At 43.4% G+C, this 27,134-nt stretch overlaps 1 long non-coding RNA gene across 1 annotated transcript in view; it reads left to right on the forward strand.

Moving 5' to 3' along the window:
- Positions 1 to 2,579: 2,579 nt before the first annotated feature.
- The window catches only part of LOC124797973, a 660,489-nt gene continuing 635,934 nt past the window's right edge, over positions 2,580 to 27,134 (forward strand). The window contains exon 1 of the long non-coding RNA XR_007016905.1: positions 2,580 to 2,884. This is a non-coding gene — a long non-coding RNA (uncharacterized LOC124797973). The remainder of the gene's footprint in view (positions 2,885 to 27,134) is intronic.

Genomic DNA, 27,134 nt, shown 5'->3' on the forward strand with positions numbered 1-27,134 from the left:
CAGACTTGACCCCTTCCGACTATCGTTTGTTTTCATCAATGGGACACGCATTGGCTGAGGAACACTTCGATTCCTAGTAAGAAGTCGAAAATTGAGTGTCTGATTGGTTTGCTTCAAATGACAAACATTTCTATTGGTGTGGTATCCACACATTGCCAGAAAGGTGGTCAAAATGTATAGAAAGCGATGGTCAGTACTTTGAATAAAATGTTTTTACTTTTCAATTCAAAATTAGTGTTTCATTTTCACAAAAAAACGCTCATTTCATATCGGTACACCTGGTGAGCAGGAGATCCTAAGTTCGAATCCCACTCCAGCACATATTTGAACTCGGCGCCGCTGATTCCGTGATAAGACCTAATGGAGCTGACGTCATGAGTTCCTTTCCTTTCCCTTCCTTTCTCTCACCTCCATCTTCAGTTTACGTAATATCTTTCACAGCTGCGATTGCCCTTTCGAAATAATACACAGTTTTTCTACATCTGTCTCGTTTTCATTTGACTGCCCCTTTTATTTCATATACCCTAGCTATAATAGTCCAAATTCTATACAGTATGAATATAACCCTTCTGCTTTCCCTTCCTTGCTTAAAAGGTGGAAGGAGTGTACAGAGGGTCTGTACAAAGGCGATGTACTTGAGGACAATATTATGGAAATGGAAGAGGATGTAGATGAAGATGAAATGGGAGATACGATACTGCGTGAAGAGTTTGACACAGCACTGAAAGACCTGAGTCGAAACAAGGCCCCGGGAGTAGACAACATTCCAATAGAACTACTGATAGCCTTGGGAGAGCCAGGCCTAACAAAACTCTACCATCTGGTGAGCAAGATGTATGAGACAGGCGAAATACGCTCAGACTTCAAAAAGAATATAATAATTCCAATCCCAAAGAAAGCAGGTGTTGACAGATGTGAAAATAACCGAACTATCAGTTTAATAAGTCACGGCTGCAAAATACTAACACGAATTCTTTACAGACGAATGGAAAAACTGGTAGAAGTCGACCTGGGGAAGATCTGTTTGGACTCCGTAGAAATGTTGGAACACGTGAGGCAATACTGACCTTATGCCTTATCTTAGAAGAAAGATTAAGGAAAGGCAAACCTACTTTTCTAGCATTTGTAGTCTTAGAGAAAGTTTTTGACAATGTTGACTGGAATACTCTCTTTCAAGTTCTAAAGGTGGCAGGGGGTAAAATACAGGGAGCGAAAGGCTATTTACAATTTTTACAGGAACTAGATGGCAGTTATAAGAGTCAAGGGGCACGAAAGGGAAGCAGTGGTTGGGAAGGGAGTGAGACAGGGTTGTAGCCTCTCCCTGATGTTATTCAATCTGTATATTGAGCAAGCAGTAAAGGAAACAAAAGAATAATTCGGAGTTGGAATTAAAATCCATGGAGAAGAAATAAAAATTTTGAGGTTCGCCGATGACATTGTAATTTTGTCAGAGACAGCAAAGGACTTGGAAGAGCAGTTGAACGGAATGGACAGTGTCTTGAAAGGAATATATAAGATGAACATAAACAAAAGCAAAACGAGAATAATGGAATGTAGTCGAATTAAGTCGGGTGATGCTGAGGGAATTATATTAGGAAATGAGGCACTTAAAGTAGTAAAGGAGTTTTGCAATTTGGGGAGCAAAATAACTGATGATGGTCGAAGTAGAGAGGATATAAAATGTAGACTGGCAATGGCAAGGAAAGCGTTTCTGAAGAAGAGGAATTTGTTGACATCTAATGTTGATTTAAGTGTCAGGAAGTCGATTCTGAAAGTATTTGTATGGAGTGTAGCCATGTGTGGAAGTGAAACATGGACGATAAATAGTTTGGACAGGAAGAGAATAGAAGCTTTCGAAATGTGGTGCTACAGAAGAATGCTGAATATTAGATGGGTCGATCACGTAACTAATGAGGAGGTATTAAATAGAATAGGGGAGGAGAGGAGTTTGTGGCTCAACTTGACTAGAAGAAGGAACCGGTTGGTAGTGTATGTTCTGAGGCATCAAGGGATCACAAATTTACCATTGGAGGGCAGCGTGGAGGGTAAAAATCATATAGGGAGACCAAGAGATGAATACATTAAGCAGATTCAGAATGATGTAGGTTGCAGTAAGTACCGGGAGATTAAAAAGCTTGCACAGGATAGAGTAGCATGGAGAGCTGCATCAAACAAGTCTCAGGACTGAAGACCACAACAACAACATGAATATAAACTAAAAATTAACAGTTCAGGCAGCAAGGAGTCACTCAAAAGAGTTACTTCAGTACTTTTGATAGAACACCAACTTCATCACACGAAGCACGGCATCCTGCGTCGGCCGAATGCCGCTGCGCGCTGGGTAGGTGATATCAGAGAAGCAGCTCGTTTGGCGGTGCTTGAGAGGGTGGGAGACCTTGCCCGAGTCGGCGCCCAATAGGTCAATAACACGGTCTCTGGCTTCCGGTCGCCCGTCTGGCACCAGCCGCACGCCCGCGCACGCGGTGCCGCAGCAGCTGCTAGATGGCAGCAGTGTGCCAAAGCGCCGCGCGCGCCATCTGCGGCCAGCCGCCGCAACCGGACGAGTACCATTCGCCATTTTTGGACGGAGTGAGCTGTGGGCGGACGCGCGGCATTTCTTCGCCGGACTCGAGCGTACTCGGGCCGGCCACGTGTGGGTGCGCGTGTGTTTTGTGTGCGCGGACGCAGCCGAGTGGGCGCTCGCAGTTTTTGGAGAGGACGCCGAGCACACGCACATCAGGAGAATGGAGTCCACCGGCGCCGCGTGCTGATCCCCGTGCCGAGGGAGGACGGCGCGTACGCCGAGCGACTGTGGTGCGGCGGAGCGCGAACACGCCTGCAGCTGCCAGCACGCCGTCGATAGAAGTCGTCATCCACTAGCAAGGTGAGCCGCCGGCCTAAATAGCGCTTAGCCCACTCGCGGGACGCTCATTGGCCCACGCCGCTCCTTAAAGCAGCAGCACGTGCGCCAACCCATTCAGGTCCAGTTAAAGAGTTTCGTTACCCTCGTTTCAGTTGCCCTCAGTACAATACATCAAAATAAACGCATGCGGCGCGTCGACTACAAATGAAAATTTTCAGATAGGGACAATTTTACATAATTTTGTTTTACTCCTTTCGAACTATCTGTTTCGGACACTGCTCCCATCATCAGTCAGTCAGTCATTCATAAATGTTGCAAAACAGTTCATACCCAACTAAAAGCAATTAGTTTGAATTACGTTCCACGTTTTGCCGTTACGATAGTACGGTGTTGCACGAAATTAGTACCGTTAGTATGTAGTTAAATAGGTAACAAACAATACCAGACAGTATGAGGATGGAGCTGAGATAATTTACAGTCCAGTAACTTCATTTTTAGACCTATATTTCCTCGCAGAAACTATGTTATAGTAAAAACATTACTCTCTGTACACTTTTTCACCCAAGGCAGACAGCTACAAAAACAAACAAATGTGCAGTCCTAAGTTTTTTTTTTTAAATGCCTTCCGCAATTGTAGTGTAGAACCACAGACACCCATATTTGCTCAAAATTAATAACCATGAATCTGTGTTTCGCTCTAGGCAGAATATTGTCATCTTCACAAATTTTTATTTCATTGTGGGTGCCGCCTTTAAAATATCAATTTCGTTACAGAGCTTTATTGTTAAGTAGTCATTTCTGGTTTTTCAGTTTGTTTGTTTTTTTTTTTTTTTTTAAATAGCATGTCACTTATCTACTCTGTAGCAAATGTGCGCATCGAATGTAACAACAAATGTCTAACAGTGGTAGAGGACATTTATTTTTATGTAGTGTACAGCTTACGCCGGGCGATAGGTTTTCTTGATTCGACAAGTGTTAACGAGCTCCAAGATTGAAACGCATTGCGAAAAATCTGCGTATATCAACGTCGCGTTTTTTTGGCGACCGTTCCGGTTGTTTCTTAGTAGATATGAGTCACTACTCTTTCTGAAAAATCATTTTCAGAAGCGTATGCGACGACATATTAATCCAATTACTTAAGTGAAACAGTAAAAAATGGAAAAAAATGGCCATGTTGAACATGTGTAAGTAGTGCAGTGTCAGTAAGTGGATAAAGATAACACACCTTTTTTAACGACCTACGACAGAGCGTATAAGTTGACTAGAACTCTGGTAGAGATAACGGCATATCAGAGCAGTTGCACAGTTTTACATCTTTCCCGTCATGAGTCACACCGTAGCCTTACACAGTCACAGTACGACGCTCGCCAGGCTTTGCCTTGGGGAAACGAGAGAAGTTGTCCATCACGTGTTATGACTGCCTTACTGATGAGTGGGCTTTCACTTACGCGCTGGTCCGTCTCTCGTACTCTCTCTGTGTCTCTCTCAGACACACACACAATTACGTAACGTATGACTCTCCCACTGCCGTCGCACGTATAGCCATCAGGTTTACTTCGATGCTGGGCACGAAAAGCTATTAGTTTCCGTGCTCATGCTTTAATTTTCACCTAGGTCGGGCAGGAGCTCCTAAAATTCCAAAAACCGAAGCAACATAAATTGAGAGCTATCGTAGTCGACATAGTCAGCCGGATTTTTACTACATTTTATCATTATTTACAGATTGTAGAGAACCAGTTAGAACTCTTTTGAATGCTTCTGCGTTATTAGTAAATGTAAACACACTGAATTTTTCCGGCGACCTAATTTACACCTGTTTTTGTGCCTTCTGAAATTGAGAAGGAAAACAAGTTTATAATTAGGCTTGTCGTCAACTTACTTCCAGTGATAAATATTCGTATTTCATCTAGATAAGTCAATCAAAGTAGATTTATTTTTGGCTAATCTTAGTGCCCCAGTTTTATCAGTGTTTTAGCGTCTACATAAATATTAGCGCCTCGGGCGAAGTGATAAGTGCTACGGTCCGAAAGACTCCGTAGTAAAGTCAAAGAGTGTTCCCTCCGTATGATTTCACACGCTGGACACGTTTCGCTCTCTTTTGAGAAATCTAATACTCCTATATTACCGTGTTCTGAGAGGAACACACTTCTTGACGATAGAACTACCTCACGTGCAAGTGCAACAATTTAAAAGAAAGATTACACCTGAATGTTCCAATGTGCACGTCGTAATACAGTAAAACGCAGTGTTTGTAATTGAACGTAGTTTTGTTATACTCCGTGTATTCTATACAGATGCAGCTCTCAGTGATGAGTGAAACTAGATCTTGCAATTACTTTCGAATGCCATAATTTCTTGCTCTGTACGCAGACCAGGATATCAGTTCAGTGAGTAACTGGTAAACCTTCCTAGGTAGGCCAAGAGTCAGTAAACCTCATCGATAAGACGAAGAGCCTTACTTAGGAATAACAAAACCCCATCCCTGTAGCAGTATTTACTTTCCTCATGCGAAAACCGTGTCTTTTAGCCGTTGAATCTCGATGTGTACTATCATCACGGATGAAAGATGGCCGGACACGCTTGGCGGCGGTTAGTTCTTGTTGACGGTGATTGTCCTGAATGAAGCTGTGTGGGCAGCTAACACAATATTCAGGCGAACGACATCTTAGCATAGCCGGTTTTTGCATTCTCGAAGCATGGACACATCTCTTACTGTCTGAATGGCCAAGATGGAGATAGGCGATCTGTTGCATTGAAACTTGGTAGTCATCATCGCAATTTATTTTGTTCGATAACTCGTTTCGATTTATAAGTAAGCCATCTGCAAATATGTGATATAAAATATTCATCTAAGAGGTACAGAACTTCAAGTCGTTAATATTGAAGTTCCGTCGCACGCTACATACCAGCCGGTGGTGTGGCCGAGCGGTTCTAGGCGCTTCAGTCCGGAACCGCGTTGCGGCTACGGTCGCAGGTGCGAATCCTGCCTCGGGCATGGATGTGTGTGATCTCCTTAAGTTAGTTAGGTTTAAGTAGTTCTAAGTCTGGGGTACTGATGACCTCAGATGTTAAGTCCCATAGTGCTTAAAGCCATTTGAACCATTTTATACACACCAACACAATGTACGCTGATTAGTCTACTGCAGGATAAATGGTCATGATTTGCGTGAGCAGACTCGTGAGTTGTGCAACCCAATGGAACAATGATGTAAAATATCCGGAATGTAAATCGTGGGCCGGCCGAAGTGGCCGTGCGGTTAAAGGCGCTGCAGTCTGGAACCACAAGACCGCTACGTCGCAGGTTCGAATCCTGCATCGGGCATGGATGTTTGTGATGTCCTTTGGTTAGTTAGATTTAAATAGTTCTAAGTTCTAGGGGACTAATGACCTCAGCAGTTGAGTCCCATAGTGCTCAGAGCCATTTGAACCATTTTGTAAATCTTCACAATAATTTTGCTGTGGAAAAATGCATAACAAAAAATTAAAGGCTAAAACTACAACTCTTACCCAGAATAATAGGTCTTCATATGAGAAGGACAGAGACAGAATCAGGCACTTTACGTACGGGGGGCGTTTGAAAAGTCCATGCAAAAATAAAAACTATTTACGTGTTTGGGATAAACCTTTTTTATTTTTCGACATAGTCTCCTTTTAGACTTATACACTTCGTCCAACGCTGTTCTAATTTGTTGATCCCTTCCGAATAATAGGAACTGTCCAAGTCTGCAAAATAGCTATAGTTGCTGCGATCACTTCCTCGTTTGAATAAAATCATTGTCCCGCCAGCCATTTCTTCAAATTGAGGAGCAAATAGTAGTCCGAGGGAGCCAAGTGTGGAGAATAGGGCGATGTGAAACGAGCTGGAATCCTATTTCCATTAATTTTGCGACCACAACTGTTGAGGTGTGTGCTGGTGCATTGTCGTGATGGAAAAGGACTTTTTTGCGGTCCAATCGCCGCCGTTTTTCTTGCAGCTCGTTTTTCAGACGGTCTAATAACGATGAATAATATGTTCCTGTAACAGTTTTACCCTTTTCCAGATAGTCGATGAGGATTATCCCTTGTGAATCCCAAAAGACAGTCGCCGTAACATTTCCGGCTGAAGGAATGGTCTTCGCCTTTTTTGGTGCAGATTCTCCCTTGGTAACCCATTGTTTAGATTGTTGTTTGGTCTCAGGAGTATAGAAATGTATCGATGTTTCATCCACAGTGACGGAAACACGCTTGAAGTCCTGCGGATTCTTCCTGAACAGCTGCAAACCATCCGTGCAACACTTCACATAATTCCGTTTTTGGTCAAGTGTGAGCAATCGTGGAACCCATCTTGCGGATAGCTTTCTCATGTCCAAATGTTTATGCAAAATACTATGTACCGGTCCATTCTAGATGCCCACACCACTAGCAATCTTACGCACCTTAATTCTTCTGTCATCCATCACCATATCGTGGATTTTATCAATGATTTCTGGAATTGTAACCTCCACAGGGCGTCCAGAACGTTCAGCATCACTTGTGCCCCTATGGCCACTCCGAAAATTTTGAAACCATTTATAAACTGTTCTAATCCAAGGTGCATAGTCACCATAATGTTTATCATTCTTCTCTTTAGTCTCCTGAGGAGTTTTGCCTTTCATAAAGTAATGTTTAATCACCACACGAAATTCTTTTTAGTCCATTTTTTTGACAATCACTCGACTTCCTTGATTCACACGAATGCCAAACACAAAGAAATAGACCAATATCGCTGAAACTTGGTGTGCGTTCTAGTCAATGATGGTACTAAATAAACGTGATAAACTCCGGTGGTGCCATCTCTCGGACTTTGCACGTACTTTTCAAATGCCGCTCGTATATGGACGCTGTGATCATATTTTTCACGTTACCTGTTCTAAAGTAATGTCAGACGTCTCACACTAGAACACAAAAATCAGGTGCCACTCATGATACAAGCGCCAGTAAACATATCTTAATGATGTCGATTAATCAATTGTTTCGTCCCACTACTCTCTCTCTCTACGTACCTTGAATAAATAAACAATGAAAACTTAATTCTTGCCAATGGTGGAAGTTCCCCGTTGTTGTGCCGTTCCCGTCGCTGGAATACCTCGGCGGTTGTTTTCGTGGTTTCCACGTCTGTAATACGTTGAACAAAAAATTAAAACAACTCTATCAATCATCTTACCATGGCACTTATACAGCAAGCGACGCGTTATATGGACTAACCGACCTTTTTCGAACAAAGCGCATTTGACAGCTCTCTTCTGCTGTGGAGAAATTTTCTTAGTTCCATCGCAGCAGAGCGCCTACAGATATCGTACAAAACCCCACCGTCGTTCTGACATAGATAAGCTATCTTCAGACTAAGGGAAGAAACACATCCTAAGCATACTATGAAACACAAACATGTTTCAGCCAGTGTATCAGGAAACACATACTTTTCAAATGTTCGAACTTTCGACTAGACAAAACGCGAAGCGTGAATAAGTAATAAAGAGGCAGTAATACACAACGTAACTGTGTCGGTCTAAAATAGTCATTCCGTTATCCGCGCAGACCAAGTTGACACAATGCACATTAGCTGATGGGAGCGACTGTAAATGGTTAATGCATTTACGGTCGCTCCCATCAGCCATTGCGCCGAGTGTCAACTTGGTTTGCGCGTAGAATTAAAGTACACATAAACTCCGTTAGCCACCATCAACTTTTAGTTTGTGGCGAAGCGAACATCGTGTACCACTATCACATTTCCCTATTCCATTCGTAACACTGTGCCAGAACGGCTGTCGGTAAGTCTCTGTGTGAACTCGGAACTTCGCGAAATACTGTGGTGGCCTTCAGTCCAAAGCCTGTTTTGATGCAGCTCTCCAGGCTACTCTTTTCTGCTTACTATATCTCTTGGGCTCTCTCTACAATCCCCCCCCCCCCCCCCAGACACACACACTTCTCTCCTATACTAAATTCATGATCCTTTCATCCTTTCGTGTCTCAGAATGTCCTATCAGCCGATACCTTCTTTTAGTCGAACGCTGTCGTAAATTTCTTTTCTCCCGAATTCTATTCAGTACCTCCTCATTGATTACATGATCTACACATCTCATCCTTAGCAGTCTTCTGTAACACCACATTTCAAAAGCTTCTGCTCTCTATTTCTATGAACTGTTTATCGTCCACGTTTAATTTCCAAACAAGGCCGCACCTTCAGAAAAGACATCCTAACACTTAAATCTGTATTCGATGTTAACAAACTTCTCTTGCTTAGAAACGCTTATCGTGTCTTTGCCAGTCTACAAACTCTACTTTACTAACCAAACAGCAAAATTCGTCTACTACTTATCAGTTCAATGATTAATTTTCTCAGCATCACCTGATTTAATGCGACCACATTCCATTGCGAAATGTATAGCCTCACTGTGCTTGAAACGTAAGCTCACAGATGTTCGGAGCGAACCAAAGCGATTTTGTTCGGGCATGGAGATACAGAGAGACAGGAACTGTCGATGACATGCGACACTCATCGGTGAAGAGAATATGATGCCAATCCTGAGCAGTTCATTCGGCATGTTGTTGGGCACGTCTGTACCGCAGTGCATGGTGTCGTGGTTGCGAAGATCGAACTCGCCATGGACGTCGGGAGTGAAGTTGCGCATCATGCAGCCTACTGCGCACGGTTTGAATCGTAACACGACGTCCAGTGGCTGCAGGAAAAGCATTATTCAACTTGGTGGCGTTGCTGTCAGGGTTCCTCCAAGCTATAATCCGTAGCTAGCGGTCATCAACTGCAGTAATAGCCCGCCGGGCTGAGCGAGGCATGTCATCGACAGTTCCCGTCTCTCTGTATCTCCTCCATGTCCGAACAAAATCGCTTTGGTTCATTCCGAGACGTCTCGAGACTCCTTGTTGAGAGCCCTTCCTGGCACAAACTAACAATGTGGACGCGATAGAACCGCGGTATTGACCGTCTAGGCACTGGTGAACTACAGACAACACGAGCCGTGTACCTCCTTCCTGGTGGAATGACTGGAACTGATCGTCTGTCGGACCCCCTTCGTCTAATAGGCGCTGCTCATGTATGGCTGTCTTTGGGCGGTGACATCTCTGAACAGACAAGGGACTGTGTCTATGATACAATGTACACGTCAATGCCTACCTGGCTGAATTCCCGTAATTGTATTAAAATAAAACGTAATCTTTGGTTCGCCTTCCCCACAACATTTCCTGAGTGTTATTTCCAATTTAAGTTGTTCGTAACTGTAATTCCTAGGTATTTAGTTACATTTACAGCCTTTAGATTTGACTAATTCATCGTGTAACCGAAGTTTAACGGATTCCTTTTAGCATTCATCTCGAAATCTCACACTTTTCATTGTTTGGGGTCAATTGCCAGGTTTCTCACCATATATCTTTATAAATCGTTTTGCAATTCGTCTGATCTTCTGATGACTTTACTAGATCGACGGCATCATCTGCAAACAACCTAATACGGCTGCTTAGGTTGCCTCCCATTTCGTTTATATAAATAAGGAATAGCAAACGGCCTATAACACTGCCTTCGGGAACACCAGAAAATACTTTCTGTTTTACTCGATGAATTCCCGTCAGTTATACGAACTCTGACAGGAAATCACGAATCCAGTCACATAACACAATCTGATAACAAGCCATTCATGAGATACAGTATCAAAAGCCTGCCGGAAATCTAGAAATACGGAACCAATTTGATATTCCTTGTCAGTAGCACTCAACACTTCGTGTGAGTCGAGAGCTAGTCATGTTTCACAAGAACGATGTTTTCCAAATCCGTATCGATTGTGTGTCAATAGACGGTTCTCTTCGCGGTAATTCGCAATGTTCGAACGCAATATATGTTTCAAAATCCTGCAGCATATCGACTTAAATGAAATGGACCTGTAATTTAGTTGATTACTCCTACTGCCTGTCTTGAGTGTTGGTGTGACCTGTGCAACTTCCCAGTCCATAGATACGGATCTTTCGGCGAGCGAGCGGTTGTATATGATTGCTCAGTATGATTGAAGTTGCTTTACTACTCAGAGGATATCTACTTATAAGTTACTCTTGTTGGCAGCTGTTCTTGGTCCGAATTCTGGAATATTTACTTCGTATTCTTTGGTGAAGGAATTTCGAAAGGCTGTTTTTAGTAACTCTGCTTTCGCAGCACTGTCGTCGATAGTATTTCCTTTCCTGTGGCGCAGAGATGGCATTGACTGTCTTGCCGCTAGCGTAGTTCAGATACGACCAGATCTCTTCGGATTTTCGACCTGGTTTCAAGATGAAGTTTCATCGTGGAAACTATTATACGCATCCCGTATTGAAAGTCCGTGCTAAATTTCGAGCTACTGTAAAATATCGCCAATCTTCGGATTTTGCGTTTGTTTAAATTTGGCATGCTTTTTTCGTTGTTTCCGCAACAGTGTTATGATGTGTTCTGTGTATCAGGCAGGGTCAGCTCCGTCGTTTGTCAGTCTACTTGGTGTAAATCTCTCAATTGACGTCGATACTATGTCTTTGAATTGAGCCACATCTTGCCTACGCGTACATTGTTAATATGAAAGGACTGGAGACTGTCGCTCAGGAAGGCGTCAAGTGAATTTTTATCTGCTTTTTTTGAGTACGTATATTTTCCGTTTATTTTTGGAGGATTCAAAAAAATGGTTCAAATGGGACTTAACATCTGAGATCATCAGTTTCCTAGAACATAGAACTACTTAAACCTAGCTAACCTAAGGACATCACACATATCCATGCCCGAGGCAGGATTCGAACCTGCGACCATAGTGGTCGCCGGTTTCAGACTGAAGCGCCTAGAACCGCTCGGTGACAGCGGCCGGCTTTGGAGAATTTGGTGGGTTGCAATATTCAATCTCGCTACGACAACCCTGTGTTCACTAATCCCTATATGCGTTTTGATGCTCGTCAATAGCTCGGATTATTTGTCGCTAAGAGGTCAAGTGTGTTCCCTCAACCGTTTACTATTCAAGTGGGCTCATGAACTAACTGTTGGATATAATTTTTAGAGAACGCGTTTAGCACAATTTCGGATGATGTTTTACGCTTAGCCGGCCGCTGGTGACCGTGCGGTTGTAGGCGCTTCAATCTGGAACCGCATGACCGCCACGGTCGCAGATTCGAATCCTGCCTCGGGCATGGATGTGTGTGATATCCTTAGGTTAGTTAGGTTTAAGTAGTTCTAAGTTCTAGGGGACTGATGACCTAAGATGTTCAGTCCCATAGTGCTCAGAGCCATTTTTTTACGCTTTCCCCCGTATTTAAATATGTATTTTTGCCAACATATCGAGGGTAAATTGAAGTCGCCACCAACTATACTTTGGTGAGTCGTGTATGTGTTTGAAATTAGACTCGTTTTCTTTGGACCTTTCACCAATTGTACCATCTGAGATGGGAGGTCAGTAAAAGGATCCAGTTATTATTCTCTCCCGGTTGCCGAGAATGACCTCTACCCATACTAACTCACAGGAACTATCTAATTCAATTTCGCTGCAAAATAACCTGCTTCCAACAGCAATAAACACGCCACCGTCAACTGTGTTTAACGTATCCTATCCGAACACCGTTAGGCAGTTCGCAAAAATTTTCTCTAACTTATCTCAGACTTTAGCCAGCTTTCAGAGCCAATAACGATTTGAGCATGAATGCTTTTAATTTTACTACATGCAGTACACGAACGAAATCGGCGCTTGGTGCGCTAAGCTGAGAGGGTCGCCAATGGTGCCCAAATGCAGTAGTTGTGTACAGAGCGTATCACAATTACTAAGCGGAAACTGATTGACAAGTGAAAGTGTATGATGGGAAAGGAGAGGGGGGAGGGCGCGCAAAGTAATAAGCTGCTTGTGTTGGAATGCTCTCGGGCCGGCCATTTATCTCTCACCGCTTGGCAGATAAAATGTTCCAATTGTACCAAATTCCCTGCTGGTGGTACCACTTTTCTGAGCAGTTTCAATACCGCTGTTTCGAGAAAAAAACTGCACCCCACATACAGGGTGTTCCGAAATTCCCGTTAGAGACTTCTAGAACTTGTAGAGAAGAGTGAGTATCATGTATTTTGAATAGGAACGCATACCCGGAAGCGTACCGTTTCCATGCTACAGCCGTTTGAAAGTATGAACTTTAATTTCAATAATGAACAGCCTCAGTGCTGTACCGGAGTTCCAGTACAGCACTCGTGGCTGCAGCATCGCGGTCTCGAAGTGGGGCCGAGGCAGTGCCAGGTAAGTTTTACAGCCTGGATTTGTAGTTTTAGCTTGACGATGTCCACTATGAACAAACGATAAATACTGTTATACTGAAGAAGGTTGGGTTGTCCCGACTGAAACCTAGGTAAATTCTAGGTAAACGGTGCAACTGAGGCTATTCGTTATTAAAATTAATGTTTATACAGTTGCTGACAGGGCCGCGAAATGTTGAAGATATTTAAGTTTGCTAAGTAGTTATGCAACAGGGTAGCCATGATTTGGGGGGGGGGGGGGAAGGGTGCTTACTCCGACTGGCTGACGTAATTTTCTCTCCTACCCCTCTGTCAGCCGATCCGAGCCTCATTCACATGTCTATGAGTGCCAAAGGTGGTGATATGGTGTGGATGGTGCTATGGTATGGATGGAGCTATGGTGGTGGTATGGATGCAGTTGTTCATACACTTATAGACGGGTCCTCTTCAATGCGAGGCAGTACGGGTTCTTTCGATTGAAGTGAGCGGTGCCACCCTGGAGCATCACAGTCACGCGTGCTGGTGGCGAGTGTACGCTATCTCGAAGCCGTTGCGTAATTAGGGCGAAAAGGGTATGTGAAGGAGTTGGACGTTGTGCATAACGATCTTGATAAAGGCGACGAGCCCCCATCTCGTGGTCGTGCGGTAGCGTTCTCGCTTTCCACGCCCGGGTTCCCGGGTTCGATTCCCGGCGGGGTCAGGGATTTTCTCTGCCTCGTGATGGCTGGGTGTTGTGTGATGTCCTTAGGTTAGTTAGGTTTAAGTAGTTCTAAGTTCTAGGGGACTGATGACCATAAATGTTAAGTCCCATAGTGCTCAGAGCCATTTGAACCAGAGAACCAAAGGCGACGAGCAGCTCTTCCATTACCGTGGGCTCCGCCATCCGGAAGGATAATGTCGATGTGTTCTGCAAACTTGTACTCAACCATGTTGCTCTAACACTCACAGACACGTGAATGAGGCTCGGACCAGGTCAGAGAAGTAGGATAGACCTCAAATGACGCTATCCAATCAGACGTAAGCACCCCAACCATGACTATGCTGTGGCAAACCTACTAAGCAAACATGTTTTCAAGCAGCCGCAGCACGGAAACGGGTTCCTATTCAAACAATTATGTACGAACTCCCCTCTACAAGTCCTAGAAGCTTGTAACGGGAATTTCTGAACATTCTGTATGTCGATACGTAAGCTAAATCTGCAACGAGGCCTACGAGAAAGACAGGCTGCGGCGCGTACGTCACGAAGGTAGTCCTGCGCTCGCTCGCTCGCTCAAATCAGCAGACAAACTACGTTTCTACAAATGTTAACTCGTAACTAGGCGTGTCCGTACAAATGAAAACTGAATCTTCTACTGGAATCCGCTATTATGGAATTCTCTAATGATGGGAAGTCCTTGGGCCTACTTATAATTTGTTTCGGCTGTACTCGCGTACAATAAAATAAAACCATGCTAAAATTATTATCAGTTGCATAAAGCACCACTTCCAGGATGTAATGAGTTCTGTTAAACAGAAGAGACTAAATGCTATAAACAAGGCGTTATACCATTTATATCGGGTATTGATTTTAAATTAAATTTTTGCTGTAGTAGTGTTAATCAGTAAGATTTCATAATAGCACATTCCAGTGGAAGATGCAATTCTTGTTAGTACTTACACGCCCAGCTGCGAGTTAACAGGTTTAGAAACGCATTTTGTCTGCTGAGCTGAGCGAGCGAGCGAGTTCAGGACTACCTTCGTGACGTATGCGCCGCGGCCTGTCTTTCTCGTGGGCCTCGATCTGCAAACACACATAGCTAACATAAGCAGTATATAGCGGACGGGCAAGCAAACTATTGCTTTGGTTCCCCCCCCCCCCCCCTTCCTATCACCGACCCCCTTACAGTTCTCCAGTTTGTTGTTTGGTTCTTACTGCCGCTTAACCTGCTTGTTTATTGAGATCAGCGCAACGTCGAGTAAACGATACACATTTCAGTACGTTTTTGTATGAAACAATGTAAGACCTGGAACAGTACATGTCCAAAGTCTCGATTCGGTTTTCATTGTTTCACAGTAGCACAACCACAATGCAAAGCCGTAACAAACAAAGCAACAATCCCAAGAATAATCTTTACACTTTCGTTGCATTTAGTCTCTTGGCATAACGACACTAGCTCCAGAGATAGCCGAGAATAAGACGCAAGCTTAGAGCTGCCATGCTTCCAGGTTTCCTTCGTCCTGAGGGATTGTTATGCATCTGTCCCAGGTAATCCCGGACCTTTTTTGTGTCTGGAGAAATTCGATTGATAGGAAATAAATAGATTTTAATAAATCTCAGTTAAAATTCATTAAATGAGGATTGGAACGTTGGTAGTTTCGATCGTGTTATCTTACGGAACTTAACCATCGACAGGCTGTAAACGTCCGGGAAAATAGCCCGGTTTGACCTATAAGTCCGGGGTTTTCCTTGTCTGGGGTCGGCAGTTTAAGTGATATGACAGTCCTAGATAAGCGTCTTCACATCAGGGAAAGAAACTGTTACCAGTTCCAGTATGAATCTCCTTGTGATTTCCTTCCACACTTCATCCGAGACTCATTTTGTACCTTCCTTTCCTTTCCCTGCTTATTCTTTTTCTTTCTTTCTTTCTTTCTTCTTCTTCATCGTCCTTTTACTAGCCGCGGTGCCCACGACACGCGCCCCTGGCTGCCAAATCCTCGTTACGCCACTGCACGTGAAGTCTAGGGATGGCGGTTATCGTAGAAACAAATGCTTTTCGGTTATATCTCTTTTTTTCACTCCAGCTCAGCCTGACTGTTAAAATCGCTTAGAATAGCCAGTTTCTCAAATAACTGATTCTCGGTTTTTTATTGGTGTTACTCCCTGTAATAATCATAGAAGTCGAACAAAGATTGAAAAGTTTTGACTCTCTCTGTTTCAGGATACATAGAAATCAAAACATTAAATTAAATACACAAACAAAAGAAATATTAGTACGTCCACCGTTCGCTGTTTTTCATGAAAAGTGGTTGAACACTACAAAAAAGGAAGACAAGGTTTCTTCTATTCTAATCTTTTGAAACTCTGCTTAAAAATCATTTCCTAATCGGGGAACATACCACTATTTAGGCATAACGAATAGCCGGTGCCCGAGCTTGAAAACTGAGGCTGAAGAACTCTGCTTTTCGTGTTGATTAGTCCGTTTTAAAGAGCTACAAGTAGATGAAGTCCTATTATGTAAGCACAAGTAGCAGCCAAGCTACTTTCTATTTTTGTATTTTCAATGAATCGTGTTGTTAAGTTTTTAATTTGTTACTGTTACCATAATTTCCTTTCTCTTTTATTATTTCATAGAAATGGAAGACAAATTTTAATCTTTTAAAGCAAATGAAGCATTGTTTACGTCACTTCGTAGAAGTATTTCCACCCCAGTGTTAGTGCCATTCTGCAGTGCAAAGGATTTCCGGCGATGGTAGCGCGAAACTACCGTGTAGTCCAGGTGTGAGCAAGTCTTATACACGGGACGTATACCGATGTTAGGCAATGAAAACCTCGTAACTTCATCCGTCTGTGAAAACTTCGTAATTACATGAACCAGTAACTCCAGCGTCAAAGACAGATTTGAAAGTGCGTGGATTTCTCTTATCTGTAAATAACTGAGCTTCTACTACGTAGCTAAACATTCAGCAACATTATCTGTGTCACTTTATATAAATATATTTTAAGAAACCATTTTAGCTTCTCCTGTAAAATTTAATAAAATGAAGTTACGAGGTTTTCATTGCCGCCATCGATACGCGTACTTTAAGCTTCGCCACACGGCAACATGGACTTAAGCAATGCTGTATCATTTCTTACGCCGTGTGTTTGTTGCCCGTTGCTGTCGGCATTATTATTAAAATAGCACGGACCGCTTCTCCTATTTTCCATAATAACGCAATATTTCAACCCAATTCAGATTTTACGTATAAAAATTACTCCATTTAAAAAAAAGTTTAGTAAAATATGAACAATTTTGGCGCTGCTGCTATGGCTAATTGACCTTCCGGCTTTACTCGGTTATTAGTAAAAAATAAAAAAATACCTGTTACGACCGACACCAACAAATACCGAAAAATACCGGTTATTCAGAACTAAAATGCCGTTATCGGTTTTAACCAGGCGGTTTTTGTCATCCTTAACGTGAACTGCAACAAGTATTTCGATTAGCGATCGAGATGGCATCGATATGTCTAAAATACACGAACGGTAGTATAAGAATTTTAATTATCAGCTCGGAAACGTAATGTTAGGCATACAGTTTTCGCTTGTTTGCAGGTACAATATATGTCATCAGTTGTAAACACTGCCGGCCAGAGTGGACGATCGGTTCTAGGCGCTACAGTCTGGAACCGCGCGACCGTTACGGTCGCAGGTTCGAATCCTGCCTCGGGCATGGTTGTGTGTGAAGTCCTTAGGTTACTTAGCTTTAAGTAGTTCTAAGTTCTAGGGGACTGATGACCTCAGAAGTTAAGTCCCATAGTGCTCAGAGCCATTTGAACCATTTCAGTTGTACACACTGAAATCTCAGCCGCAGTACCGTAGGTAGAGGAGACGAAACAAAAGAGGAGACGCAGCCGACTGATAGAGAAGATACGGGGTCCTCCGTTTCGTTTTCGCCCCAATGGTAGCTTACTTTGGTATTACGGCGATGGGGTTTAGATGTATATCGGGGCTACAGATATGTATGTACCCAAACACAAACAAAAAATTGATTACATGACTGAGTGGTGAGCGGGGCGAGGGGGGGGGGGGGGGGGTCGTTTTCTAAAGTGTCGCAAAGCTCTACGTCAGTGCATAAAACCTTAACCATTGAAAAGATTGATGGGTTTTACGGTTCCAAGGGAAAGTATAATGTCACTTAACACGGGAAAGGTGTATTTTGTACAGGGAAAAATCCGGGAATTTTTTTCTCTTGTCCGAGTATACACCTTGTCAAAAACAGTTGCTAAAAATGATGAACAGAAATCGAAATGACAAGATTGGTCTTTATTGTGGGCAGACGCGTGACGTGGTCGACATTCGGTGCTACCAACAGAAACTGCAACGTTTAGCTTCACTACGCAGTTTTCCTACATCGGCTTCAGAACAGGTTTATTCCGACAGGTAACCAATGATAAATTAAGAAAATAGCGTACGAGAAGTTAAATGGAATGAAATATTGCATGACATAGCACCATGTACACAGTTGTTGACTAACAACACAACAGTAGATCAAAAAATAATTGTAATGCAAGCCCTTCACCAGCACAAGGTCGCATGATTGACTTACAGATTTTCAAATTAAGTTTTTTTCCATCAATTTTTGCTCTGATGAGGATAGTCAGGCTGCTAGCTTGTTGATGTACAGAATATCTAATAATAAATAAATACTCAAATATAGAGCTCTAAAATCGGCAGTATATTTAAAATGTGGAGCTGATGTTTTTAAAGGCCGATATTTCGATTTTTTCCTTCGATATAGTTATACCTTTTATCGATATATCGAGAGTCGATAACGATCATTTCTAAATATTGATATACCGGATTATAGAGATTTTTAAAAATATTAACAGAACTAATTCTCAGTCGTCTTCAAAATTATTAGGACCTAACTTCGCTTATGTCCAGTTTTTTACCATCGGCAACTTTCCAAGCAAAAGTATGGTGTGATGAAAGTAGAGTTATGAGGTATAAATGCAGTGCCTGACAAAAAAAAAGTGAAACTCCAGAAGTGGAGGAGGAAACGAAACGAAACTTGATGAACTGAGCGGTATGTGATTTTACTTCAGTGAGCACAAAATCGAGTTAAATCTACAAATAACTGGGTAGTATGAGCCCAGTTATCAGTATGATTTTGGGCTCCCTCTGGCTGCGATGCATGCACTAATTCGGTTGTGAAGGGTGTCGTAAAGCCGTTGTAACCCCTCCTGAGGCAAGCTGGCTAACAACTATTGTGGTTGCTCCGTGATACCTCAGATACTGCTACTGACGAAGTTGATTTCCTACCTGGTCCCGCATATGTTTTATAGAGGACATATCTGGGGATCTTGCTGGCCACGGGAGTGTCTCAGCATCAGACACAGATTTCTTGGAGACACATGTAACTTGTGGACGAGTATTGTTCTGTTGAAAAATCGCACTATGACACTGTCTCACGAGATGTGATGCGCGAGGACACAGGATGTCTGTCGCATTCCGATGTCCCACAAAGCTGGATATTACCTGATTCGACCAGCCGGTCATATGAATACTCATAATGAGGTACGTTTCAAACTGTCAGGTGCTGACAATGCTCTCTCAAACGATTACTCAGCATCTCGGTGTCCTTCATTCTGATTATTCAACAACCGAAGCTGCTCACGCTCCTTATATACCGTAGCAGGCTTGGTAAGAAAACTAAAGACAAACAACACTAATGCTCTTTGGTTCCTTTTCTACATCTCACAGAGAATTTCAAAAGTCGTCGTGGTATAAACTATATGGAGTTACATTGGTATCAAACTATGTCTTCTATGTGCTCCACCTTTTTTTATTTTATTTTTTTTAGGCACTGTAGAAATACAGAAAACTGTGACGCATTGAGGGACATGATAGGAACGCTTTTAAGCAAAACACTTCATTATTATGAATCAGCTTGACTTACTGATGCGTAACCAACACGGATTCAGAAAATATCGTTCTTGAGTAACACAGCTAGCTCCTTATTGCCATGAAGTAATGAGTGCTGTCGACAAGGGATCTCAGATCGATTCCATGTACCTAGATTTCCAGAAGGCTTTTGATAACGTTCCTCAAATTGGGTGCATATGGAGTATCATCTCAGTTGTGTGACTGGATTCGTGATTTCCTCTCAGAGAGGTCAGCCGGCCGCGGTGGTCTCGGGATTCTAGGCGCGCAGTCCGGAACCGCGCGACTGCTACGGTTGCAGGTTCGAATCCTGCCTCGGGCATGGATGTGTGTGATGTCCTTAGGTTAGTTAGGTTTAAGTAGTTCTAAGTTCTAGGGGACTGATGACCACAGCTGTTAAGTCCCATAGTGCTCAGAGCCATTTGAACCATTTTTTTCAGAGAGGTCACAGTTCGTAGTGATAGACGGTAAATCATCGAGAAGAACAGAAGTGATATTTGGCGTTCCGCAAGGTAGTGTCATAGGCCCTCTGCTGATCCTGATTTATATAAATGACATATGTAATAATCAGAGCAGCCCCCTTAGATTGTTTGCAGATGACGCTGTAATTTACCATCTAGTAAAATCATCAGACGATCAATTCCAATTACAAAATGATCTAGAGAGAATTTTTGTATGGTGTGAAAAGTGGCAATTAGCACTAAACATAGAAACTGCGAGTTCATCCACATGGGTACTAAAAGAAATCCGATAAATTTTCGGTGTACGGTAAACCGCACAAATCTAAGGGCTGTCAATTCGACTAAATACCTAGGAATTACAATTACCAGCAACTTAAATTGGAAAGACCACATAGATACTATTGTGGGGAAGGCGAAACAAAGACTGCGGTTTGTTGGCGGAACACTTAGAAGATGCGACAAGCCCACTAAAGAGACACCCTACATTACACTTGTCCCTCCTCTGCTGGAATATTGCTGCACGGTATGAGGTCCTTACCAGGTAGGATTGACGGAGGACGTCGAAAAAATGCAAAGAAGGGCAGCTCGTTTCGTGTTATCGCGCAATAGGGGTGAGTGTCACTGATATGATACGCAAATTGGGGTGGCAGTCACTGAAACAAAGGCGGTTTTCTTTGTGACCAGATCTATTTACGAAATTTCAATCACCAACTTTAACTTTCTCTTCCGAATGGGTAAATATTTTGTTGACACCCACCTACGTAGGGAGAAATGATCATCATAATAAAATAAGAGAAGTCAGTGCTCGAACGGAAATATTTATGTGTTCCTTTTTACCACGCGCCATTTGACAGTGGAACGGTATAGAAGTAGTATGAAAATGGTTCGATGAACCCTCTGCCAGGCACTTAAGTGTGAATTGCAAAGTAACCATGTAGAGGTGGATATGCCCTATTCCGAATGGTTTCAGAGATAGAACATGTGCAATATTCGTTTGCTTTTGGGCTCGTGGCGCATACGTATGTGACTTGCCCACCCAGCGTCTTATACGTTTTGTTCTAGCTCAACCTACCTCGTTGTTTTTAACCTATTTGCTCGAGGTGTCTCTGTGCCATTAAACTAACCCCTTGAAGGCGCTGTTGTCCATGCTGTGTTGTGAATGATGAAGTGCGAAGGACTGAGAGTGTTTCAGAGAGAAGTATCGGTTAGCTGCGTTTTTACACGTCTGGTTTAAATGTCGCACATCTACACTAATGAAGAGTATGCAGATATGGTGTACGTTTACGGCTTCTGCAGTGGTAGTGATGCTGCTGCTGTCGGTCATTCGAAATAGGGGATATGTCTTTGTGCAGCTTTTTGCTTCAAATCATCGTTGTTGTCATATCCCGGACTATTGATCATTTCTGCTGTACGTACGGGGATTTTCTGAACCTGTAATTACTATAACGCCATTTTTCGGCATATTCGCACCAGATTAGGTCAACGTATTTGACCACATGTCGACTGTAATACATGCACAAAAACCAAAGAAAAATTTCCGACCAAAGTATGTTATATACCTTAAGTGAAGATCTTAGTAATATACATCGGTTGACAACACATGTTGACTAATAATACACTACTGGCCATTAAAATTGCTACACCAAGAAGAAGTGCAGATGATAAACGGGTATTCATTGGACAAATATATTATACTAGAACTGGCATGTGATTACGTTTTTCACGCAGTTTGGGTGCATAGATCCTGGGAAATCAGTACCCCGAAAACCACCTCTGGCCGTAATAACGGCCTTGATACGCCTGGGCATTGAGTCAAACAGAGCTTGGATGGCGTGTATAGGTACAGCTGCCCATGCACCTTCAACACGATACCACAGTTCATCAAGAGTAATGACTGGCGTAATGCGACGAGCCAGTTGCTCGGCCAGCACTGACCAGACGTTTTCAATTGGTGAGAGATCTGGAGAATGTGCTGGCCAGGGCAGCAGTCGAACATTTTCTGTATCCAGAAAGGCCCATACAGGACCTGCAACATGCAGTCGTGCATTATCCTGCTGAAATGTAGGGTTTCACTGGCATCGAATGAAGGGTAGAGCTACGGGTCGTAACAAATCTGAAATGTAGCGTCTAGTGTTCAAAGTGCCGTCAATGCGAACAAGAGGTGACCGAGACGTGTAACCAATGGCACCCCATACCATCACGCCGGATGATACGCCAGTAATACACGCTTCCAATGTGCGTTCACCGCGATGTCGCCAATCACGGATGCGACCGTCATGATGCTGTAAACAGAACCTGGATTCATCCGAAAAAATGACGTTTAGCCATTCGTGCACCCAGGTTCGTCGTTGAGTACACCATCGCAGGCGCTCCTGTCTGTGATGCAGCGATAAGGGTAACCGCTGCCATGGTCTCCGAGTTGATAGTCCATGCTGGTGCAAACGTCGTCGAACTGTTCGTGCAGATGGTTGTTGTCTCGCAAACGTCCCCATCTGTTGACTCAGGGATCGAGACGTGGCTGCACGATCCGTTACAGCCATGCGGATAAGATGCCTGTCATCTCGACTGCTAGTGATACGAGGCCTTTGGGATCCAGCACGGCGTTCCGTATTACTCTCGTGAACCCACCGATTCCATATTCTGCTAACAGTCATTGGATCTCGACCAAGGCGAGCAGCAATGTCGCGATACGATAAACAGCAATCGCGATAGGCTACAATCCGACGTTTATCAAAGTCGGAAACGTAAATGTACGCATTTCTCCTCCTTACACCTGGCATCACAACAACGTTTCACCAGGCAACGCCGGTCAATTGCTGTTTTTGTATGAGAAATCGGTTGGAAACTTTCCTCATGTCAGCCCGTTGTAGGTGTCGCCACGTATGAATGTTCTGAAAAACTAATCATTTGCATATCACAGCATCTTCTTTCTGTCGGCTAAATTTCGCGTCTATAGCACGTCATCTTCGTGGTGTAGCAGTTTTAATGGCCAGTAGTGTACTATATTTTTTCCTATATTTTTTTTACAAACCCAATATCCAGAATCACGCTACAGAATCATGTAACTTCTGTGTACTGTGTCTGAAGATTAGCCTGAAAAGTCTCGAAAACTACTTCATCGGGTATAAAGAAATGTTTAAAAAAACTCGCTAGTCGAAGTCTTCTTTATTTATATTCAGTACACAGTAACAGGTGCTAGAATATCCGAAATAGTAAGCTTGTTTAAAGTTATGAGGAATAAAGGCAGCCGTAAGTTTCTACATGTGATTCGTGATAGAAAAGCGAGGGAGGCAAAATGATTCCGGCGCCAGACGTTCTCTCCAGACAAAGATAGATGGCTCACGGGACCGATATATAAGGACGTCTGGTAAAGTGTTCTGTGACGGGTCACCCTTTTGTTAGTGGACGTCGCGTCGTATCGCTGGCTTGCCGGAGCCTCTCCCTCCACCGCAGGCGATATCTTTCACTGGCGCCCGAAATTCCACAGAGGGCAATGGGTACGGCTTGTTAAAGCCACAATTGCTTTGTCTGGGACACAAAAAGGAACGGAACGAATGGAAACGCTGTTATTCTTGTCGACCTCACAAACACCGTATGGCTTATCGTTGCTTGGGTTGTAGTAAGGAACCAGTTGTTGCACTTTACTGGAATGGGCAGATATGATGTCGGCCAATTTACAAGCTGTGTACCCCAGGCGGAATAAATATCCTCGCTCCTCTACGTAGTTGCCTGAGACAGAACTACACCAATTATGGGACGCCATTGAGAGAATTTGTACCAAAGATGGCTTAAGAAATCGGTCTGAATATGGCTGGCGTGGTTTTGTGACTAACGTGCGATCGCGGCGCTTCAGTTACGGAAATCCGTAACAACTATATATTTTACACAGAATGTCAAAGAGTTTAGGTTAAAGATAAACCAAAGAAAAACTAAATCCATGAAGAGATGTGGAAAGGAACTTTTCTAATTAGAAATCATCAATTTTTCGACTAGCTTGATGCTGTTCTGTGCGTCCTCTCTCTTTCCCTTCGTCACTACTACAGGACTGATAATCTGCTGTACATATTTTGATTTGCCTTCAGCTTCAATAATTCCTTGTAGTACTTTTTTGACATTTAAATTTTTGTATTCTGAAATCTTTTAGAAAGTCTCGCTGCCGTTTCATCTGCTAACCACAGACTTGCTCCCTCACACGCCAGTGATACATTTCCATTACGTATTTGTACTCACCTCACTATGAGAGTAAGAATGCTGAGAACGCTGACTGTCTGCAAACCGTAAAAATTCTGTACTGGAGTGTCAAAATATTATGATCACTTTTAAAATATTACTGCCGCCATTTGACTGTTCGTTTTTATTATTGTCGCCGGCCGGAGTGGCCGAGCGGTTCTAGGCGCTTAGTATGGAACCGCGCGACTGCTACGGTCGCAGGTTCGAATCCTGCCTCGGGCATGGATGTGTGTGATGTCCTTAGGTTATTTAGGTTTAAGTAGTTCTAAGTTCTAGGGGACTGATGATCTCAGCAGTTAAGTCCCATAGTGCTCAGATCCATTTGAACCATTTTTTTTATAATTATTGACACTGTCGATGTTTCGGCTTTTGAAGGGCCACTGGACATATGCACATAGTTATGGGCCTATATCGCTGACGTCAATCCGTTGTGGAATTATGGACTATGTTTTATGCTCACGTATTGTCATGGGTTTGGAGAACGAAAATGCCCCCCCTAAAAACTGACATGGTCAGCTCGCTCTGTCCCACCGTGAGATCCACAAGGACGTAGACATCGGCACTCATGAGGATGCCGTGTTCTCAGACCTCAGGAAAGCATTTGACACCGCAACGCACTATCGTTTCTTGAAAAATGCGAGCTTACCGAACATCAGACGAGATTTGTCACTGAATTAAAGACTTCTCTCAGAGAGAACGTAACATATCGCTCTTCACGGAACAAAATCGGCAGCTACAGAGGTAATTTCACAAGTACTCCAAGAAAATTTGACAGGACAGTTACTGTTCACAAAATACAGGGTGTCCCAAATCGTGGCTGAGCTGGCACCCAGCAGTGGGTACTCCAGATCCTGTGCGACCACTATCGGCATTTAACAGAAGCTTCCAATCCCGTTATCAACTGTAGAACACCAATGGAGTGGTAATTATATGTGATACCACAGGATAGCTGCGCAAACTTCAGTGGAGCTCTTTTCCACACCCTACTGGACTAGCACTGTGCTCCTCAAGATGAGCTCCTGTGATGTTTGGGGTAGTAGGAAAGAGACGCTGCCAGAACTGAAGCTGGGAGAGCGAATCGTGACCTGTGTCTGGATAGCTCACGTGGTTAAGATCGCAGCAGCCTGTGAAAGGCACGGGTCCACGTCTGTTAGGCAGAAAGTTTTTGATCAGACGAAACAACCGAACGATTGCGTCTTTCTTTTTATTAGGCAGTATATCGTGGCGACAGGGGGCGCTTGTATTCCAGAACCTCTAGAGGGGAGGGCAGTAGTAAAAATGCAGCAGGAAGAATGTTTGTTTCGTCATTCGGGCCTCCGAAGTCTGCGTGTATAGCAGAGATTTGTAGTAACTGCTTACTGCAGCTCTTAAATGTCCCATCCATAAAAAAATGCGAAGTCGTTTTTAAACTTTCTTTTCCTTTTTTTCCACTAAAAATTATTATCCTCTGCTCTCTAATCTGTCGTCTTATAGAAGAAAACTACCGTCGTCTCCCATTTTTAAGAAAGCTTCATGACGATAAATTTCACAATAGTTCTTGGGCCCCTGTTGGTTTCCGCGCTCTTACACCGCTGACGACGCAAGGTTCTCTTTATAAATTCTGGGTTAGGCATCAATGTAACAAAATCATAACCTTTGTTATAGAAATATCCCATTTCATCCACGTATATCTCGAATAACTGCATAATTTCTTCTGAAGCCTTCTGCTTCGTCCTCTCCACCTGCTTCACTTCAAGAGCTGCATCATCTCGTGGTCCACTGACATGTTCTGAAACGTTTAACTCCTCTCCGTACGTCGAATGCATCCTTCTCTTGATGTGATCCTTATTTCTGGCGTATTCACACCCACCTAAAAACACCTTCTTTAGAATCCAGAATGAAATTTTCACTCTGCAGCGGAGTGTGCGCTGATACGAAACTTCCTGGAAGATTAAAACTGTGTGGCGGACTGAGACTCGAACTCGGGACCTTTGCCTTTCGCGGGCAAGTGCTCTGCCAACTGAGCTACCCAAGCACGACTCACTCCCCGACCTCACAGATTTAATTCCGCCAGTACCTCGTCTCCTACCTTCCAAACTTGCAGAATCTCTCCTGCATACCTTGCAGAACTAAGTGGCTAAGCCATGTCTCCGCAATATCCTTTCTGCCAGGAGTGCTAGTTCTGCAAGCTATGCAGGAGAGCTTCTGCAAGTTTGGAAGGTAGGTGACGAGGTACTGGCGGAATTAAAGCTGTGAGGACGGCGCGTGAGTCGTGCTTGGGTAGCTCAGTTGGTAGAGCACTTGCCCGCGAAAGGCAAAGGTCCCGAGTTCGAGTCTCGGTCCGGCACACAGTTTTAATCTCCCAGGAAGTTTCTTTAGAGTCCTTCACTTTACTATAACTGTGATCACCGTGATAATCAGAAGGCCAATCCTTCGTCGTGGTAACTTCCATGCTGATGGCCACACTAGGAACTTCGGAAGCAAAGTGAGCATAAGGGCCTATGTTTCGACCTGCAGAACAGGGAGAACCGCAAGTGTCCACATTCGCAAGTGCCCAGGCACCGTTGTACACCATCGCCTCGTACCGGTTTTATACTATTTACGACGCTACGAAGCACCCCGTGTGCTTTTCTGAGCGCTATCATTTTATCCGGTGAGCTCAAATTGCTGTCCTGTAAACGTAGCTAACATATTGCTGGAAGCAAATAGCAATAAATTCCGAGGACAGAGAACCTT

The sequence above is a fragment of the Schistocerca piceifrons genome, chromosome 5 (assembly GCF_021461385.2).
Source record: "Schistocerca piceifrons isolate TAMUIC-IGC-003096 chromosome 5, iqSchPice1.1, whole genome shotgun sequence".
Lineage (NCBI taxonomy): Eukaryota > Metazoa > Arthropoda > Insecta > Orthoptera > Acrididae > Schistocerca > Schistocerca piceifrons.